At 41.5% G+C, this 18,574-nt stretch overlaps 1 protein-coding gene across 5 annotated transcripts in view; it reads left to right on the top strand.

The window, feature by feature from the left end:
* LRBA (LPS responsive beige-like anchor protein) overlaps positions 1 to 18,574 on the top strand; it is a 367,479-nt gene that overhangs the window by 205,324 nt on the left and 143,581 nt on the right. The window lies entirely within an intron of this gene.

Here is an 18,574-nt window from a genome sequence, read left to right as displayed (position 1 = left end):
GCGAAGCCCAGCGCTGCCCCGGCGACGAGGAGGAGCGGGACGGTGCGGGCTGGGCGGCGGTGCTGGTGATGCTGGAGCCGGTGCCGGAGCGGCGGGCAGTCCCCGCGGGCTCCCGGAGCGCCAAGTTTTGGATGGCGATGGGGGCAGGGAAGTCTGGGCTGCCTCTGCGCTCAGGCGCCCACCCCCCCGCGCAGCGACAAAAATGCCGTTTCAATAGTTCATGGAAAAAAAAGCACCCAAAACAGCAAACAAACTTTCCCAGGACTCGCAGAAGGTCCCCGCAGAAAAGCCGGTCGGCGGCGAAGTTTAAAACCGCACACGGTACGAGAGGAGGAGAAGAATGCGAGCAATGCCCTCAGCGGAAGAGTGAACTCTGTGTCTGTCTGTCTGTCTGCCTCTCTCTCTCTCTCTTTCAGTCCGTGGCACCGCCAGAGATGTGCATGCGTTTGGCTGCCGCTCTCAGACTGTCAGGGGGTGTTGTTGATTTCCCTTTTCCTGCTGGAGGCGTTGGCTGAACCCGGCTCTGTGGCTGTCTCTATCTTTACGCGCAGACGGGTGCACTTGGTCTGTGATCTCTCATTCCCGTCCTGCAGGTCTACATAGATTGTTGTGAGAGAGACTCTACGGAGAGGAGTTGTTGGTTTGTTTGTTTGTTTGTTTGTTTTCTTTGCACAGACTGTGTTTTATCCTGAGCGGGAAGAGGGCGTAGCTGCCGTGCCCGGGATGGCTTCTCCTCCCCCTCCCCACCCCTGGAAGTGCGCGCCGAGGCTCCCGGTGTCCGCGCCTCTCGCTCCGCTCCTGCAGCGCCGCGTGCCCTCGTCCCTCTCGCGGCGCTGCCGCCGGGCCCTGTAGTTTATGAATGGGGCCGCGCGCGGGCGCGGGGCGGGGCCGCGCCGCCAATCGCCGCCGAGCTGTCAGCGCCGCGGCCAATCGCGGCACCCGGCGCGCGCACACGCGCCTGCGCTCCCGCCCCGGCCCCGCGTCCGCTGCGCGGCGGGGCTCGGAGCCGGGATGGGCAGCGGGGCAGCCGCGAGGGAGGCTCGGAGCGTCCCGCCACCCGGCGCGCTGTGTGAGGAGGGGGGAAACCCCCAAAATCGCCGTAACTTCGCCGTGGCGGCCGGTGAAGGGCGAGGTGAGCTCGCTGCTCCCTGCCGCTCGCTGCGAGGGGACCCGGCGGCAGTGCCGGTGTGTGCGGAGAAAGGGGAGAGGCGGACCGGAGCTTCCCCGCAGGCATAAATCTTATTTCGCTTAATGCCGGGCTGCAGCAGTGAAAGTGAGACCGTCACCGGAGCAGCGTGGCACACACTTTGTTTTACTGCTCCCAGTCACCTTAATTTAGATAAATTTTGTGCCATAAAGTTCTTTTCATCCTCCTAAAGCGCAGGATTGAGTTATTAGAAAGGAAACGATATTTTATGCAAGTTTATATTAATGAGAGTATGGAATAGTTCGGACATAAAGCCGTAGCTCCGTGGTGTCGGGTCGGAGGGAGCCGCGGGGCGGTACCTGCTGCAGAGCAGACAGATCCGCTGCTCCTGCGGGAACTTGGGATGGAAGGGAGAGCATTTTCCGCACCTCCAGTCTCGGGGCAAGGCTGCGTAGGTGCTTTGCCTTCCCCTGGGCCGGGCGGTCCCGCGGTGCGGGCCTGCCGGGAGCCCCGCCGGGAGCGGGAGCGGGGCCGTGCGGGGACGCGGTGCTCTCCTCCGTGCAGAGCCTGCCGGTAACCCGCTCGCAGCGCTGGGGCTCGGTTCCTTGGGCTCTCCTCCTTTCACTGCAGCTTGCTGATTTTAATAAAGAAAATACCGCCGTCTGTTTTCTGTGTGCGTTTAAATTAGAAACATGTCTGGTGCCGACCGTACCGCTGGAAGTAGTAAGTACGGACGTGCCCGGCGCCGGTGCGGCTCCGTCCACCGCGATGAGAGGATCGGCTCCCTGCTTCCCTGCCTGCTTCCCTGCCTGCCGCCGGGGCACACTGTGCCCGGGGATGTGGGGGCCGGCCCGGCGGCCCGCCGTGCCCGGTGCTGGCGGCGGTGTCAGGTGTCCCCGCCGGGAGGGAGACGAGCCTGGGGAAGGCTCCAGGCGAGCAGCTCCCGAGGGGTGGGGGAGAGAGGGCAGGCTGCCACGAGAGCGGAGTCGCTGGCTCGCCAGGGCGCTGGTGCCGCTGCCCGCACGGTCCCTGGGTGTCCCGGGGATGCGCGGGCTGGAGCGGGGCTCTCCGTCCCGGGGCGCGGGTAAGTGCCGGCGGAGCTGCCCCCGCCCGGGGCGCTCGGAGGCTCCGTAGGGGCGGGCGGGCATCGCTGCGCTTCGCTTGCGCGGCTCGGCTGGCCCGGCGGAGCAGCCAGGGCCCCACGCCTCGCCTCCCGCTGCCCTCCGGCAAAGGGAAGAGTTAGTTGGGGCTGGGGGTCCCTTTCACACGCCGCCGTCGGAGCTCCCGAGGCGGCACGGGGCACACTCGCTGCCGGGCTGGCACCGCTCTCCGCTCCGGCGAGGGCTCTGCACACCCGCCCTCCGAGCAGAGGTGGGCAGGAGGGCTCCGCGGGGTCTCGCTTCCCGCAGAGAGTGCCGAGCCTAGGTGTTACCGTGTCCTGGGCGCGGAGGAGATTGCCGGAACCTTCAGGCGGCCCGGGCAAAGGCGGGGGCACACGCGTTCCTTATTTTTTAGGGAAAAAAGCAGGAGGAGGGGGCGATTCCCTTCCCACTCCTCTGAAAAGGTGCCTAATGATGTAGCGTTACCAGTGTTCAGATTTAAAACAATTCATTAGCAATTTTCCTGCCTGAGGTTGAAGCCCTAGTAAATAATAAATCAGCTAAACAAAAGCTGACTTTAATTTATTGCCCCAACGCTAATTAGAAACATCATTTGAGCAATAAACTTAAACACTTCCAGCAAATAATGCACGTGAAACCCTTCTCTCCCGTGTCTGGGTGTTTGTGGCCGCACTGCATTAAGACCAGCTTCATCTGTGGCGGAATTTGCTCTCTCAGGGATGAATAATTGAAGGGAGAACAGGATCCGAGGAGGCTATAATTGAAGAGCCCTTGTCACCTCTGCTTTTATGTATGTTAGTGTAGAAGTCCATCAGCAGCTCCTTGATGGTGTATAAAACGAAGTGGCATCCCCTCCAGCGGCAGGAGATACTGTATTCCATTAAAAAAGACCGTGTGCGTGTGTGTGCTGCAGAGAGGGAAACTCTCAGGGCTAAAAGCCACTTGAAGTCTTCAGACCGATTGATCTGTATTCTCTCGTTATAATCCGTCTCATCATACTTGAGTTAATGAGGCAGGGGCGGGGGTGATCTGATGGTCCTTGACAAATTCATTAGGGAGGCTGCGGGACATTTTATTTGACTGTTAAACATCGTGTTTGTTTGGTTTAAGCAGTGCCAACATCAGCATGCCGCTGCCTGGAGCTATAGTGTTTTGTTAGCGAGGGCTTCTGTAAAAAGATACTGGGAAGGGGACGCGGTGTGCAGTGTTTGCTCTTGCCTTGGCTCCTCCTGCCCCCTCCCGCTCGTATGGCAGGGAGCTCCGGCGGGTGTAAATCCAGCCGTGCAGGCAAGGGATGTGCCACGGTATTTTCTTCACGCTCAGGATGGCAAAGAAGCAGTGAAGGGCTGCCATTAAGACTTTTTTTTTTTTTTTTTCCCTTCAAGAGAACGCTATGTATTTATGTTAACCACTAAAACAAAAGAAAAAAGCTGGAAAACAGCTCAGACTTCTAGCAATAAGCATGCAAGTTTCTTGCTGTGTTATGATATAGCATACTTTTATTTGATTGCCTAACCAGCTTATCAACGTTAAATATTTCAGAGTATTTTAATTATGACTGGTGTATTTTAAAGTTTCTATAACGTGCTACTGATATAAGGTATAATTTTTACGGTAAATCGAATTTTAATCAAAGTGACTTAGGGCACTTGAAGGATTTCTGCCAAGCCTGTCCTTTTTCTCTCCCTTGCTGAGATGCAGAGGAAAAAGTGAATTCAGGAGCAGGTGCTCCCAAAAGGGCTGAGAAGTATTTTTAAGAGTAGCATATGAAATATGTATGTGTTTGTATATGCTTTGTTCATGGCAGCTTTGCTGATGAGACCCAGCTAGCATTCCATTATTTTCTAGTAGTTGGTCTCCTCTCTGTCCGTTCATTTAATGGAAACAGTTGTGCAGAAAACGGAATAATTAATCTGCTTGTGGAACCTAGCATTGTGTTATTTTTTTCCTGGAGATCAGTCTTCCAACATTCTCAGCTTTAAGTGCTTTGTAGGACTCTGCTTCCATTTATAGAAGAACTGTATGGGAAAAGAGCTAGTGCCCTTTGCCTGTCATTTTCTTACATTCCTGCACTGCTGATGAAGCTTGAACTGCTGCAGGGAATGTATGGATTTGAAAAGAAAGATTCAGTAATACACGTTATGTTTCTCTACAGCAGAACTGGGCTAATAGTTACAGCCAACACTGCACTGGGTTTGAGGGATAAAATTCCTTTTTCACTTGATGGTGTACTGTGCATTCCTCTTTTTGGGAGTCGTGCTTGGTTTTAGTATCTGCTGATCTGTTCTAAGGTCTGTGTGTATGAAGTTAGTTGATGGCATACACCGGAGGAGAAAGGATGATTTAATTTTTACAAATATCATTAATGTATCTCATCAGTCTAAAGTGTTGTATAAATGTTGCACCTTTTTTACCCTGTGAAGATTGAGTGGTATGGCAATTAAAGAATGCGTACGTGTTTCTGAGTCTCCCCTGGCTTTCGTTTCTTCAGCGGGAAAGGGGTTGGTTTCAGCTACTCCTTTAAGTAGCTTATTTCTGCTTTCCTGTTTGGTCTTAAAATGTGGGTATGTTCGTAATCTGGTGTTTATCCATAAGCAATCTGCTGCTGAGGGACTTTCTCTAATGCTTTGAACTTTGTATTAAAGGTTGCATCTTCTCTTTTCTCCTGGTGACTAATGGTGACTTCTTTTAGCTGGAGACTGGTTTGAATGCTAAATACTGTTTTGTAAGTTTATTTTAATAATTTTGCAATCATGTAAAATCAGACATATCCAAAAGGAACAATTCTAGTGCTTTTGTGAAATTTTGCTCTTGTTAAAACTTCATGGGGGCCTTTTGTTTGGATGCAGTTAGGGTGGGTGCATGCTGTTTCATCCACCAGGAATAACCGAATTAATGTGTGTTGGCTGGTCTTTATTAATAATAACTGATTAATTATATTAAAAATGTCACTTTTAAGAAGTGAGAGCATATAACATGCCAGGATTTTCTCAGCTTCACTTCCAATTGAATGCATTAACACTTATTTGCTTGAGAAATATGGGGTGGGCTACAGAGATTGTGTCTGGTTCTTAAAAAATGCTGTGAGGCTGAATCAGCACACCTTTTAAAAATATGAAAAATACAAAGATGTTATAAGCAAAATCAAAATTTTGGAAATGATAAAAAGATTAATTTGCAGACTTTTGGCTTTTTTTTTGTCAGTAGTTGCAGGTGATTGCTCTGTTTATTGCCTTAGATGTTGCCGTCTCTATGCATATGCATAATGATGCCAACAAACAATAGCCTGTGTGGTTTTACTGGTTAGACAGTTATTTTAGAGATCAAAATCTTCATGCAACCTTGTCAAGACAAAACATATGTATAAGTTAACCTAAAATTGTCTGAGTTACACTCTTTTAAAATGTCTGTTTCTAGGTCCAGAAGCAAAAGCTCCTCGTTTATAAGCTTATGCTTTAAAAAGTACTTTTTCAAGTACAACATATAGCAGTGTGAAATCCTCTTCTCCTCACCAGCCACTGTACTGGTTATAACCTTTCAGAGAATTTCTTTGGGGGCAACCTATAAAGGGAAAAGGTGTTGTGAGAAGAGGGAACAGAGGGGGCTCAATTCTTCTCAATAGCACTGGTGACCAGCACAGAACATACTGAGTCTCTCTCTGGCTCTCCTCCCTGTATTTTAAGATGATTCTGATTTGACTTTGGGTCTGATAGAAAAAGCATGCAATTTATATTTCATTTAAAAGAAGTTCCTGCTTGAGCAGTCTTCTTACTGTTCCCTCATTCAAATTAAATGCACAGTTAGAACCATCTACTTTTCTGTGCATTGTACTTCATAGTTTTGAATTTTTATCCTTTGAAAGTACTATGTTGACATGAAAGTAGTGAACTACAACTTTTAAAACCATCACAGGAGTTTTGTTGCTACTTCTAATGAGAGAATCAAATCATAGCTAATCCTATTTTCTATCTTGCTGTGCATATCTCATTTCAGAATAACTTCTCCATATTAATATGCTGCTCTCTTTTAATTTTCTTATTAATTAGGTAAAATTTGTGTGCAAAATAGTTCAAGGCACCATCTACTGCTGCTGGAAAGGGGAAACTGCATTGGCTCAAATAATGTATAGAAGCCATCTGCATAGCTTAATTGAAATAATATTTGGTGATCTAAGAGATGGAAATTGTTCCTTTTCTTTAACCATCTGAAATAAAACTAGGATGTAAACCAGCTGTCTTGGCCTATGGAAATCAAGGTTCTGCCAGTCTGTTTCTTTTCTTCATTTTCTACTTCTATCTTCCTTTATTATCTTTGTATCCCAAGGAGTCTTTCTTATTTTCTAACTGGTTTTGTCTGCAACAAGGGGCTGTGTTGGTGTGTTTAAATAGACTCTGGATAGAGTGAAAAATCTTTGATCTATGGCTATGACTGCTTCCAAATGATTTGCTTGCTGGGACTGGACACTGTCCATGCCCTTTCACTTCACTATCAGATAGGCACACAAAAAGGACTTGACATGCTACCAGATGCATAGTTAATCATTGCATTAGGTCTGTAAAGGGAACCATCCAGACTCAATTAGGTCTACCATTTTTAAGTAGTGTTTGCTCTGTAGTTTGTTTGGAACTGAGTATTAATTCTAACTGCCATTCTGTTTATCTAAAAGGGCTTTAACACAGTTCTATGCATTCATTTTTGAGGAGTGTTCTCTGCATTTAAGCTGTTTGTGTCTACATAGAACATTGTATGTTTGTTACAATGTAATAGATATTGTAGTGTGACATTTTCTGAGGCTTAAATGAAAAAAGTTTTTGTCTTTTTGTAATTCAGCAGTTTCCCTTTCTCAATTCCAGTTTCAAAAAGCGCATTTGAAATAACCTAAATGCAGCAGCTGGCATATATTGAGGCAGGATTCAGAAGTAAAACTTAGAAAGGTATCTGGAGTTTTGGAATTGAGTTTTAAATGCTGAAAACTAAGTGGCAGCATTTTTCCTCTCACTTATTTACCAAGAGCTCATGCTTGTGTCTGTTTTGTGCAAGAAGGATATCGAGGGTGCATGAGTTAAAAAAGTCCAGCTGCAGAGTAAAAAGCATTACTTAAATTATTGTTCTGAATCTTGCCTGGGATTTCTAGAAGCAATTTGTATATTTACATTAACAGTTGTTAACTGTATGCACTGAATAAAGTCCACTGAAAATTCCTAGCCTTCTCAGAGTTTCAATAAATTGGTATTAACTACAATTCATAGATGTAGGCAGTTCTTTCATGGAATGAAGAAGTTTGGGTGTTCAAATTATATAAATTCTTTGGATCACTCATGCTGTCTGCATTTTCTGGTAATGTTTATACTGTGTATGGCAGGCCCATGGAAGCAGGGGCATAAAAGGACACAAAGTAATTTTTGATTGAAAATTAGTATATAAGAAAGGAGCACTAATCGGAGACTTTAGAAGTACTTTCATTTGGTTTTAATATTTATTTATTTTGGAAGAAAGGAGGAGCAAGGCATTTAGCTATTAACTTTTTAAAGAAGTCTATATATAGTTACAAAAACTGTTGCATTAAACTTCAGATTATAGTTCAGTGTTTACTTTAGATCTGAGATTTCTTGCTTCAGTTCTTTGCTTCATGGTTGTCAGTATCCTTTGGAGGAGGGCACACGCATTAAAGTATAACATTTATCATTTAGTTGTAGTCACAGGGATATTTAGAAGTTGGTAATGGATTTCCAAGATGCAGGATGTACAAGTGGATACTACTCAGAAGTGCCAGTTAGGGCTCGCTGGGGATTTTTAAATAATTTATGGCTACCTGCTGCTCTGAAATACAGGTGTGTGCCTGTGTATTTTCCATTAATGTTTCATATTGATGCATATAAATACTCAACAGAGAATAGACCTAATATAGGTCTATTAGAGGCGGAGGCAGGTGGCTTTTCCCCATCCATCATCTGTCCTGGAGGTTCATTCTGACTGGCATCTGCATGCCAGCACGCCTCCAAAGGGGAATTGTTTGTGTACTTTGGGGGCTTCCAGAGTGCGAACTTGAAAGAAAGTGGGACTTGAAATGTGCAGTCATTTGTGAATTTATGTTTTATCTCCTTTCACTTGAAAATTTATGAGGAGAGTGACTTAGGGTGCTTGCGTTGTGTGTTCCAGGGCTTGCCCCCACTGATAACACCCTTGTTGGCGTGAAAGTGCAATGCAAATTATGACAGTTACAACCTTCTGTTTTGTTTAACCTGTCAGTGGATTTCCTGGCTCAGTGCTGAGGGCAATGGCGTGTTCAGCTAGTTCCATATTCACCTAAACTTAAAAGGTCAGGTTTCTACAGGCAAGCCTAGTCAAAGCCTAATTGATGAGGAGGGCAGGGGGACAGAATTTACTGTTCTGTTGGCTAGTTTCATAACGTTAGGTTGTCCTGAAAGCATCAGGCAGTCACAGCCCCTTTCATGTAAGTGCTGACCCTAGACAGGAGCTGACAATCAAAGGAGGCAGCCACAGGAACCGGTGCAAGTAGGCTATTGATTTTTCAGTTAGGTCTAAGTAGTTTGTAGTATGGGTAATGGGTGACAGAGGCAGGTATGTCATTATCAATGAGCTCCAGAACAGTAGCGACAGCCCCTGCTCATATTTCCTTCAGCACTGACAGTAGGCGTCCTGCACTGGTCAATAAATCGCCCAACCTTTTACTGACAAGTGACTTGGAGGTGGGGAGCGGGGGAGTCAAAGAGCTAAACTTCCCGTACTTGAACTTGACATGGATGCAGAGCAAGGATCTTGACGTCTGCGTTCCTGGCTCATCAGGCAAGGAGCCGAGGAGAATGCGGGGAACAGAACAATAGGAGCTGTGCAGCCACGGAAGGTTAACTTTATTTTGTGCCCTCTAGAAAGTCAAAGATTTTCTTGAATTCGAGTGAAATAGCTTAAAACACCAGCTTTCTTTGTCAGCATGATCTGGTTCAGTAGTTAATTTAGGTTACCATGGCAGGGCTGTGTTTTTACTTTAGTATTGCTCTGCATTTAATCAAGGTTATACTGCCATAGCAGTACAACAATCACAGTCTGCCATTCAAAATCCACTTTTAATTCCTAGTTTCCTCTTCTTAAATTTCATATATGGAGACTATTTAAAGATATTGGAGGTTTCTTATAAATCCAAAGTGTTAGAAATACACAGAGTTTCTGTTCTGACTGCCATTGCTGTTTTGGGTCAGTAGTGGAGGACCAATACTTTAGGAAGCTGAATTAAGTTTTTATGACTTGGATTTTACTAGCTGTGGTTTCTGAATTTAATAGAGGTAAATCAATATTTTAGCTTTGCACTTAATTAAATTCTGAAAGATATTGGGAGAACATAAAAAATGTAATAAGTGGTGGTTTGATTTTTTTTTTTTTTTAAAGTATACCTGTATGGAAAATCAGTTAAATGAATGCATGCATCTTAATCTGAATTTCATGAAGGTTTCTAATATTGTTACTTTATTTGAGGGATGTAGGTTATCTGCATTTTTTCAGAAGTTGGAATTCAGTCAGGTTTTATGCTGTGCACAGATGTTAACAAAATAGCATATGCTTATAATTAAAAAAATCCTTAGACAAATTGAAATAAAGCAGGAGAGTAAATGTTTTGAAAAACTTCCTTAAAATAACTCATTGCTATGGTATCTTGTTCAACAATGTTTGTAATGTTACACAGAGCAGGAATCTGAGACTGTGTGTGTTGAATAGCTGCAAAGTATCATCTGTGACTGAAACTTTCATCTGTCTGTGGCAGCTAAAGCTGTTTTCTTCGTGCCTGACTCTTTAACTGCAAGGGCAATGTTGACACAGACTCAAGAAGTGAGGTTGAAATTTATCTCTGGATTATGAAATCCTTTAATAAATATTTATATAAGCTAAAAAACCTGGATACCTATACATTTGGAGCAGTTATAAAATAATTAGTTGTAAAAATCTGTTTAGATATTACATTTACCTATTTTCCTGTTGAACAAAGCTTTGGAAGAGGGGCTGGCTAGCTGTCTTCTAGAGGAAGAAATTTTCATTTAGTTGTATCGTAAGTCTGCCAGATTGTTTGAGTAGCTCTGTATTTAGTGGGAGTTTTTCTTCTGTCAGTTGTTTTCTTTAGCGTTATCTTTTCCTCTTGTTTTTTTGTTTTTTTTGTTTTTTTTTTCTTTCGTTAAATTAGGTAGAAAGTACAGCCATGCAGTCTGAATCTTACCTTTTCTTATAAACAGGTCCAGCCTCTGTTACTGTATTTTTAGTGTTGCTGGCATGCTCTGTTATGGCAGAAATGTAAAAAGGAGCTGTAGAAAGGCGGCAAATTAAATTTTCATGAAAGAACCCCCTAATCAGCAGTGACAGGGTAAGAGAAAGATGATTGCCACTTGGTCATTGTGGAGAGGCACTTAGACTTGGTGTCAGGGCTTCTGTTAATGATGACTAATGTCTTTCTTGGAGAAAACGCATGCTCAAACATGCCACAGAAAAAGAATGGGGGAATAGGCATATTAAGGAAAAAGGCTGTGAATCCTGAAACAAAAGCTTAGGTCTTCAGATGAAAAGAGTACAGTTTTTTTGCAATGTCAAGAAGGCATGGCTATGGAACTGTTCTTGTTGCACTCATTAAGCAAAATAATAATAATAAATAATACTAATATTAAAAATGTATATATACACACAGTATTGTGGTTTATGTGGTGTCTGCTGCTTTAATTAAAAAAGGAGATGGTGATGACACAGATGTGTAAGCACTCTGGTCAGAAATAAATAGTCACATTTACTCCTCTCCTAACAAAGCTTGTTTTTCTGAAAGAACAAAAGCTGCTGCAATATATTCTTACCTAAGCACAGTGCTCTGTTCAGAATAAACCTTCCATAGTCAAATGTAAAATGACTCAAAAGCCCTTTTTCAAATCTTCAAGCTTTGGCTTTTAGGTATATTGGCAAAAAAAGAGGTGGCACATGTCATTCCTTCAGCTTTTCCCGAAGTGAGACCTTTCCGAAGGGCATTTGCAATGCTTGTCATATTTTTTCATATATGTCTTATTGGCCTGACAAGTCTAGAGGACCATGAGAAAACAGATGTCATTGCATTCAGACAACACTAATTACTCTGGGATTTTTGCAGCCTCAGTGCCTGCGTGTAGCTGTCGATTATGACTGTTTATGTGGCCCATCATGGGTACACGATGCACATTCAGATGGTGCCACCAGCCTTTGTGTTCCCTATTATCACACAATAAGGTGGAAAAATCAGCAACAAGCATCACAACAAGGAAATGCCTTAATGGGAGACTTCTACATGCATTTTGCTAAAGATTGCATTCACAGTCCTTATTAGGTTTAAGTGTTTTAGCATGTGTTTGCTAACTGGAGTGCAGCACGGTGGCTGTCAGTGTTCACCGTGGTTCTTTATGTGGCAGGCTTTCATTTTCTGCAGTTGCATAAACACTTACCTGAAAAATGCTGATTGACCCAGCAGTTGTCAGAAATTTCCTGCCTCTAACCTTTGTACCAAACAGAGATTTTTCTGTGTCACAGTTCACATTAGAAACCAACAGCCTCATTTTATTCTCTTACAAACTGCATTGTTGGTACTTCCTCGGTTAAATTGTCTTAGTGACTCTGTCATTTCAAAGTCTCTTCTTCCTCTGCAGCAGTAACTGCTGCAGGATTTCTAATGCAAAGTTCAAACAGTGGTCACGCCGTGGCCTTACTTTGTGTGTTATCTTGAATTTTGGTGCGTGTTTTATAAGCAGAACAACCGATGTTAATCACAGATTGGAAAATGAAAGCTCCGATAATGTAACTTCACATGCTGATGAAGCAGAAATAGAAGCAGCTTTATCAAAGATGTATGATGAGATAAAACTGCAGTCTCTGCTGTACAGTTATAGTAATTATGACTAATGAACCGTCCAGTCTGGATGAAATGGCATGCCCACAGGGACTGTGGCCAATCAGTTGTGACTTATGCAAGCTGAACAAAACATTGATGGTGTTCCAGATTCTCTGTAAGAACAGGAAGTGTGGTCTTTGTTTGGGATGTCAGCTTTGTCAAGTTATTTTCAAGCAGTTCAGGAGTAAATGACATTAGTAAATAAAAGTCTTAAGGGTTAGGGTTTGTTGGGTTTTAAAATGGGCATAAAGAATTAAAATTTGCCATGTCAAATATACCTGAATAAAACCCCCTGTGAGGATGGCACAAATATTGCAAATATACTTCAAAGTTGTTCTATCTATCGTCTTTCTAATGTAAGTCATTGGAAGCACATGTTACATTGTAATATGCTGAGTACAATGAAAGCCAAAGATACAAAACATGTGAATATTGGCTTGTATCTGTTCAGTTTTACTGTAGAATTTTGGGGTTTTAACTAATTTGCTTGAGACCTGATACTTTAATTTTAATTTTGAAACACACTGCATTTTAAGACAGCCATAATTTTTAAGTGGGAGAAGGCAGGTGTTGAACCTGAAACACAATTTCTTGTAGTAAGAAGGTTAATTCACAGAAACAACATACACTGGTTCTTCAGTAAGTTTTGACATAGACTAGCAGACTAGTAGTTTTAAATCAGTTTATTTTTATGAAGACACTTTGTGTAGCTGTAAAAAAAGAAAAAAATACCCAAATTCTGGATACTGAAATGCAGATTATGTGGAGACTTCTGAATTTAATTGTATGATAATACCAGAGCACAGAAAATACTTTTCTGTATGTAATTTTGTGCTTAATTGTATAGGCCCAGTCTGGAAGCAGTTGTGGATCAGCAAATGTTTGAAGGATTTGGGAGTAAAATGATCAATATGTTACAGATGTTAGTGATACATTACAATCAGTTTAGCATTTTGACTGAACCCCTCCAGAAGGCTACAAAGAAAAAAAAAAGTCTCAAAAATTAGTTGCAAACAAACTAATGTAAAAGTCAGAAATGTCCCTCCACCCACTTAAACCATTTAGAACAAAATTAAAGCATCATTTGACAAAAGGCGTATCTTAGACTTTTGTGCTGTTTAACAATGGTTTACCCATTCACACTAGAAATTTCAAATACTTTAACACTTCCGTTATTTCTATTTTGCAAGTGTACAGAGATGCTTCAAGGGGCTTATTAAGAATCAGAATCCTTTTCTTTTGTCTCTTGCAACAAAGCATATTGCATCAAATATTGCAAATGTGAAAAAGTTGCATACAGTTCAGAGTATAACATTTGGCTTAAGAATGCTGGTAAGTAAATTCTGAAAATGACTGAATTTTGGCTGTGATAATGGTAAAATCTTTTGGAGGCTGTGGCACACTCAAGTATGAGTCTCTTCCACAATGTCATTTCAGAATCAATAGCATGCAATGCATTATGTACATTATCTAATTTTACTGCACAGAAAGTTGCATTATGATCACTTTAATGTTTGTATCAAGCTTGTGCCAGTGAAGTCAGGACTGAATTTGTTAGATAATGTACAAATGTATGAAATTAATTTTCATTCTTCCAAAGAGTTATTATTTTAAAGTAATGGATTTAAGTACATAGTGTTTATGTATATACATATATATCTATGTGTACATGTGTGCTTTTGTGTGTGTGTGTTGTAGCAATATTTGGAAGAAATTCTCATATGCGTTAAGATGAACTTAAAACTTTCAGACTGTGTTTTTTAGGAGTGTACAGCTCTGTCATTTGGTTGTGTAATAGCTAGTAATATATAAAGTTATACCAGCATGGATTAACTTTTTTTGTGTATATGGGGCATCCATTGCTATTCCTCTGTTATCTTTTATACAACTGAACGCATTATTGTTGCTTCTATGTAAAATACCACACGGAGTTGTAGCTACTTGGAACTTGTATAAATGATGCAAATAGAAGCTGAGGAGCATAGGATCTCAAACACTAAATTTTATCTTCCTGTTGCTATATGTATTTGTGTGCATACGTAAGATGTCTTGTGTATTGTTATATTTGGGAGCCATCTTTTTATGTGAGGGGGGCTGTGTTTGGGATTCCAGAATTAGAACTGTTGCTGATTTTTCCCTTAGGCTTGCACAATAGAGTCGACTTGCATATGAGTGTGGTTATAAATCAGTCTTCTGATTTGGGAGACAGATTGAAATAGGAAATTTTCAGTGCAGGAAACTTCAAATTCAGTGCAAGTGAGAGCAGCCAGGTGGCCGCTTTGACTTTTACTGGCTTTTGTAATGACTATTACAAAACAGAGTTGGTCTGACCAGCTTGTTCTACTTACCTTACCCATCCCAAAAATATCCCTGAATAGTCTTATGCTTGAGGCAGGTGGAGGAAAAGCTGGTGGAAGTGTGATTGTATTGGCTTTGTCTAAGATTTTCCTTGTATCCAGGTGTCTTCAGTTGCCCATTTAGGGAAGACTTGTCATTACTTGTGAAGTTCTGGCAATCAGAGGTAACCTTGACATGACTGAAGATCTGCCTCCTGTTACTCTTGATCTGGCTTATAATCTTAGCTGTGCTGATCTAAATCCACAATAACTCATTTAAATGATTTGTATTACACTGTTAGAAAAACGAAGAAGATTCCAGCAGAGTCAGGAAGAAACTATTTTGCCATTATATCAATTTTGAGATTTGTTGTTGTTATTGCTGCCTCTGTAATCAAAGTCAAAATTTCAAAAAAAAAATATGTAAACTAGTGGTATTAAGAAAAAAAAAAGAAAGAGTAAAGTTAATGATTTGATTTAATTTGATTTGATTTGATTTGATTTTTTTAAAAATTTTGACCCATTGGCTGTAAGTATCAATCACCTAGCACTTCTGGAGGGGATGATAATAATAGAAAGCAAAAATCACGAGCCTCCAAAATGTAACTGAGCAGTCAAAACCACTTTTAGAAGCAAAAGGCTTGTTTTGTTTGAAAACATAAACTTTTCATTCTTTTTGAGAATGGATTTGAAACCTTTCCTTCACACAGTGTTGGGTTTGATTAATAAAATAGCTAGTATTATTTGTTATGAGTGATTTCTACTTGAGTTGATATACAAAAATTTGATATAAAATTCCAGCAGTGAACGGAGATTGATCGATCGATCTATATATGTATGTATATATAAATCTTTGTATCTATCTGTCTATCTATCTAAATGGAAATTGAAGTTCAGATATTTTTTACTCTCTCTATGCTTTAGCACTTGTATATTGTGTCAAAGATATTTGTTTTTCAAGGGCACCTGCCAAGTTACTTGCAGATATTTTTCTGTTGTTTGTTGGAGTCTGGATTCTAGATATTTTCATTGTTCTGCATACTAGCTATGATTATTTTAAAGCATCATGTTTAACCTTAATTTTTTTTATTTCTCTTTCATGTGAAACAAATGCTAAGAGCACGTGTTCTCTGTTTCTTGTAGGTGTTGCTTTGCTTTTTTTCAAGAATCCTAAACTAATAAAGTAAATATCACACCTGGTGTATAGTATTAATCTTTCAAAAGTTTGTCCTGTGCTGGAGAAAATAAATAATTAGAGATAGGTAAGAGGTGAATGATGTGTAGGTGTAAATACTCTGTAGATTTAAACATGCTGCATGGCAACTCTAGGTCTCTTTTGAGGTAGTCATGAAAACTTAAATTGTGTGCCTCATATATTTAAGGCCAGTGAGCCTATATGATTTTATTAATGTGCTATAAATCTTATATTCATGAGCAGTGTTTACTACTGTGCAATATATTTAAAAGAAAATTTATGCTTCACTGCAGAAGGAAGGTAGGCTAGTGAAAAAATGCAAGGGTGGATCTCTAACATCTATCCAAATCTGACAAGTATTTGCTAGGAATTTGCTCCTGTAAATTTCTGCTGGGAGAAAATGGTACTCATTCTAGCCTCAAATTTAATAAAAACCATAAATACTTACTTATGCATACACAGGTGGAGCATGGGCATGTCTTCTGTCATTGTTTAGACTCAGGAACTTCGTGTGTGTTCACATACGGCACACTTTGGATCATAGGATGAGCTGTTAATTCTGTTTTAAAGCAGTCCATTCTTCAGTTTAGAGCAGTACCTGGAAGATTTTACTGGAGACCCTGGACACGTTTCTAAAGGAATAGTGATTGTCTTTGTGAGGCATGTCTTGACAGTCTTTGGTCACATCATTCCCTTCCTGTCCCATTTCTTCTGGACCCCAGCAGCACTCCCAAGGCAAAAAGGCTGGATTGTTACATTAACTCAGTGTGTGAGTTAGGATGAGGCACAGAAACTCAAGACAGGTCATTTTCCACAGAGAAAACCGATTTGATAATTTTTTGGTAAACTGCTTGTGTTTTCCTTGATTATAATACCTAGGAAAACTCTTTCTGGTCTCTAGGGAATAGGAGGAAGTTGCTGCAGCTGTGATTGACTCCAGTAGGGAAGCTGCCTCCATGGTAGTTACTTCCCTAATGCTGTTGAAAGGGTAGTGATTATGTCAGCAAGGAAACATTTTTTATTTGTACGGGTGCATTGTATGTTGCACAGAAAAATACAGTTAATGTACCATGTGCAACCTTCCATGCCCCTTAAGCTTGCACTTCCACCTTGCAGTGGTTAAAATATTAGTCAGCAGTACAAAACAGGTATTCTCAATGCCTTAAGAGCTGTTTAAAGCTTTTTTTTTTAATGCTTTTTATGCTTTTATACTCTTCAGAATGAAATATCAGGTTCTTATGCTATTTAAAAAGAAGGCATGTGTACTTTGCTATGCAGTTTTCAATTATGTGAGGCAACAAAAGCATTCCTCATGATGGAGAGGTGCACAGAACAATTCAAAATATTATTTTGGAATGTGTGAAAATTCTACACTTTGACATACTTCATTGTCACTGGACTTACTCTTGTAGCTATATGGTTATATAATTAGTTTCTTAAAGTTTTGGATTAGCAGTTATTTCTCTAATTATTATTGTGAGTATTTAATCTAAAGAGCCTCAGTAATGGGAGATCTTTTACAACTTTTTTTGGAGAATATTGGGTTTTTTTGGTCCTTACTGCAACCTTCAGAAACTTCTTAAAGAAAACGTGTTTGTTTTGCCATGCCCTGTTAGAATGGAAAGTTGCTACAGCTATGGTGAGGAAGAAATGATTGGGACACAGCAAGTTGTTTGGAGTACCCTGTTTCCTTTGTGTGACATTATGTCTGGGGGTGGTAAAATTCAATGTACAGCTACATGTTCCCTCAGGTAGCATGGAGCAAGTTTGGTGTGAGCTGCTGTGACCCTCCCCTCCCTCCTCTGCAGTGCACACAGAGTGGCTGTTCCCCTTGAAGGAAGAATCTCCCCACCCTAACAGAGCCAGTTTTCAGCTGCTTGAGTTCCCTGAAAAAGTTTTATGTCTATAATTCCATGGAATTTGTGCTAGTGGAAGAAATGTTTGGGGTAGCAAGGAGTGTGGGACTGCAGCAGCCTGGATTTATGTTTGCTTAAATAGATGTGGAAGTGATGCTCTCAACCTTTCTTTTCACAAGCATTGCTCTCTTGTGCATCCTCTGGATTGTAGGAGGTGGTACAGGTTTTTCAACTGGAATAGTAAAGCCATCTTTCCCTCAGCATTTCATAGACATGAGACTTTGGATATAATTTTTTTTTTTTTTTAATTGGCTCGTGTTACAAATGACAATGAGGATCTTTCATGTTTGGATGAAAGCAAAACGCTCTGCCGTTTTGCTGCATTCCTCTTAGTCCTTCTGAGTTATTAAAAGATTGTTCTTCTTCCTTTGACCCCTCTGACACAAGCTTTCAACCCCTGCAGCTTTTTGGACATGTGTTCTGTCACCCTTTGGATACTCTGAAGAACATGGAAGAGAATTGAGGCATGCACTAATGTGCCCTAGTACCCTAGTTTACAGATTTATTATGCTCCTGGGAGAGCAATGCCTTGATGTATCCTATTATCTTGAAATCATCCTTAACTCAATCCAGGCTAGGATAAAACAGAAATAAAAACATTTCTTTACCACTTTCAGAACGGAAAATGCACTTAAGTACATTTATAAAAAAGTAGAGGCGAAGAAATAAAACAGAAGATCCCTGTACCACAGAGATTAAGTAAGAAAGATTCTCTCTCATGGATGCAGTCTTTTGGTTGACTGTGACTTGAGGCACAGAGAATGCAAAAAAGGAATCATTACTACATATGCATATGTCAGGAAATCATCTTCAGCAAGTCAGCTGGATCCATAGAAGGAAACCTGAAGATTGAAGAAATGCCTTCCAGTGACCTGGAGTAACCAAGACGAATCTTTGGCATGCAGTAAAGTGGTGGGAAGCACATTTAGAGCCCCAGGATTCTTGAATAAGTTTC

The sequence above is a fragment of the Cyanistes caeruleus genome, chromosome 5 (assembly GCF_971803275.1).
Source record: "Cyanistes caeruleus chromosome 5, bCyaCae1.hap1.1, whole genome shotgun sequence".
In the NCBI taxonomy this organism is placed as follows: Eukaryota; Metazoa; Chordata; class Aves; order Passeriformes; family Paridae; genus Cyanistes; species Cyanistes caeruleus.
Note: the sequence above shows the minus strand (reverse complement) of the source record. Positions and strands in the feature narration are given on the sequence as shown.